Here is a 3,645-nt window from a genome sequence, read left to right as displayed (position 1 = left end):
CGTTAAGTTTATAGTATTTCATATTATTACTAGTTAAGTATATAAATCAGATGCATGTTTCCGTTCAGCCAAAGGTAATATTGTTTACCATCAACCAACCAACGTATCAATAAACTATTGAATTACTATTAAGAAACCTCTGTGTTTTTATTCTATTCTCTATTTTCACGGTCTCACTACACCCCTCACCAACGGTCCACAGCTCGACGCATTCGGCGTACTGACTCCCATTGGCGGAGCCCCAATTTTTTCTGGTACCCCCCATATAACGGTACCCCTCAATTTTCGGTATTTTGGGGTTCTTGAAAGCGTTTGTCAGCCGAATTCGCTGGAATTTGCTACATTGGGTTCTTATTGGGTACTTAATGTCTCCACAAAAAATTATTAATATAGGTCCACATTTTCTGGTAGTCCCCATATAACGGCACCTCCTAATTTTCAGTGTTTTGGTTGTTTTGAACCTATTTTTCCGCTAAATTAGCTGTAATTTAGTATTTTGAGTTCTTCATAGCTACCAAATTTCCCCACATTCGGATAGCCCCCATCTAAGGGTACCCCAAATTTTCGGTATTTTTGCGGTCTTGAGCGCGTTTTTTAACCGCATTTGCTGCAATTTAGTATTTTGTAGTCGCATATGGTAACAAATCTCCCTATTAAAAATTATTAACCCTACGGTCAATAACCGGATACATTTGTATCTTTTTATACCTTCCACCATAGTATGGAGGGTATATTAATTTTGTCATTCCGTTTGTAACTCATCGAAATATTTATTCCCACCCGTATATATATTCTTGATCAAGGTAATATTCTAAGACGATCTAGCCATGTTCGTCTGTTGTAATCACGCTATCTTCTAACGGAATTGAGAGGGCGCTGAAATTTTGCATAGGTTTGTCTTTTGTCTGCAGGCAGGTCAAGTTCGAAGATGGAATATATGGGTCCACGTTTATGCATAGCTTCCATATAACGGTACCCCCAGTTTTCGGTATTCTGCCGTTCTTGAGTGCGTTTTTCAACCGAATTCGCTGAATTGTGGTACTTTGGGTTTCTATTGGGTAATTAATGTCTCCACAAAAAAATTATCCACTCTTTCTGGTAGCCCCCATATAACTGCACCTCCTAATATTCCGTATTTTTGGGGATTTTGATCGTATTTGTCCACCGAATTGGCCGTAATTTAGTATTTGGGTTCTTAATAGGTACCAAATCTCGTTTTTGCAAAATAGTCAGGCTGAACCCCAGTTTGTTGTTTTTATAAAAAACAACTATTAATTAGTGGGCAATGTATGGCATTGTTTGCCGAGGGGTAAGGCAGGGAAGATTACAGTTTCGGATCACGCCTCTGATCCTCATCAGTTCCCTTAGTTTTTTGTTGGGATATTCTCCCCAGAAGCTAATGCTTCTATACAAAAAACCGTTCAAACCGTTCGCTTGTAACAAAGCGAAGTACTTAGCTGACCAGCGACATAAACTGTGTGAGAATTTCGCTGGAGCCTCACTTCGAGGTTATCAAGACATTTACAAACAATTCTATACCTTTCCCACTTTCCCAAATCTCTATAATAAAAAACTATAGATATAAGTCTATTTTTTCGGATAGCACGCATATAAGGATACCCACAATTGTCGGTATTTTGGGGTACTTGAACGCGTTTTGATATCTTTTTGGGGTAGTTCCCATATAACCCCCTTTATTATATTCAAATAGTTACCTAAGTTGTTCCACGTTTGGTTCTAAGACTCTGTTGTAATAATTTCAATTGTGGAGGATATCGAGATAAAAAACTAGAACATAGGGTTTGATAATGAGTAGTTGTAAGACATAACAGCTAAGCCAAATTGCTTTATGCTAATTGCCCTACGCAAATTGATTTATGCTAATTGCTTTACACAAATGACGTAATTGGTCTGTATTGATGACTCATCCATCTCTTTTCCTCTTGGTGTGTTGTGTGATCATATTGTGTTCTATCTCTTTCCCTCTTATTGTTTTATGCCGTCCGTCTGTTCAATATTTTCTTTCGTCTTTCTCCAATGTGGTCCATTTATAATTGATTTATGCTAATTGCTTTACGCAAATGACGTAATTGGTTCGTCTGTTGTAATCACGCTATCTTCTAACGGAATTGAGAGAGGGCGCTGAAATTTTGCATAGGTTTGTCTTTTGTCTGCAGGCAGGTCAAGTTCGAAGATGGAATATATGGGTCCACGTTTATGCATAGCTTCCATATAACGGTACCCCCAGTTTTCGGTATTCTGCCGTTCTTGAGTGCGTTTTTCAACCGAATTGTGGTACTTTGGGTTTCTATTGGGTAATTAATGTCTCCACAAAAAAATTATCCACTCTTTCTGGTAGCCCCCATATAACTGCACCTCCTAATATTCCGTATTTTTGGGGATTTTGATCGTATTTGTCCACCGAATTGGCCGTAATTTAAGGTTTGTCTTTTGTCTGCAGGCAGGTCAAGTTCGAAGATGGAATATATGGGTCCACGTTTATGCATAGCTTCCATATAACGGTACCCCCAGTTTTCGGTATTCTGCCGTTCTTGAGTGCGTTTTTCAACCGAATTCGCTGAATTGTGGTACTTTGGGTTTCTATTGGGTAATTAATGTCTCCACAAAAAAATTATCCACTCTTTCTGGTAGCCCCCATATAACTGCACCTCCTAATATTCCGTATTTTTGGGGATTTTGATCGTATTTGTCCAACGAATTGGCCGTAATTTAGTATTAGGGTTCTTAATAGGTAACAAATATCGTTTTTGCAAAATAGTCAGGCTGAACCCCAGTTTGTTGTTTTTATTAAAAACAACTATTAATTAGTGGGCAATGTATGGCATTGTTTGCCGAGGGGTAAGGCAGGGAAGACTATAGTTTCGGATCACGCCACTGATCCTCATCAGTTCCCTTAGTTTTTTGTTGGGATATTCTCCCCAGAAGCTAATGCTTCTATACAAAAAACCGTTCAAACCGTTCGCTTGTAACAAAGCGAAGTACTTAGCTGACCAGCGACATAAACTGTGTGAGAATTTCGCTGGAGCTTCACTTCGAGGTTATCAAGATATTTACAAACAATTCTATACCTTTCCCACTTTCCCAAATCTCTATAATAAAAAACTATAAATATAAGTCTATTTTTTCGGATAGCACGCATATAAGGATACCCACAATTGTCGGTATTTTGGGGTACTTGAACGCGTTTTGATATCTTTTTGGGGTAGTTCCCATATAACCCCCTTTATTATATTCAAATAGTTACCTAAGTTGTTCCACGTTTGGTTCTTAGACTCTGTTGTAATAATTTCAATTGTGGAGGATATCGAGATAAAAAACTAGAATATAGGGTTTGATAATGAGTAGTTGTAAGACATAACAGCTAAGCCAAATTGCTTTATGCTAATTGCCCTACGCAAATTGATTTATGCTAATTGCTTTACACAAATGACGTAATTGGTCTGTATTGATGACTCATCCATCTCTTTTCCTCTTGGTGTGTTGTGTGATCATATTGTGTTCTATCTCTTTCCCTCTTATTGTTTTATGCCGTCCGTCTGTTCAATATTTTCTTTCGTCTTTCCCCAATGTGGTCCATTTATAATTGATTTATGCTAATTGCTTTACGCAAATGACGTAATTGGT

This window comes from Musca vetustissima, unplaced genomic scaffold (assembly GCF_032173495.1).
Source record: "Musca vetustissima isolate MV318-11 ecotype Yass unplaced genomic scaffold, APGP_CSIRO_Mvet_v1 utg16337, whole genome shotgun sequence".
NCBI lineage: Eukaryota > Metazoa > Arthropoda > Insecta > Diptera > Muscidae > Musca > Musca vetustissima.
The sequence above is the reverse complement of the archived record's forward strand: the minus strand, read 5'-3'. Positions refer to the sequence as shown.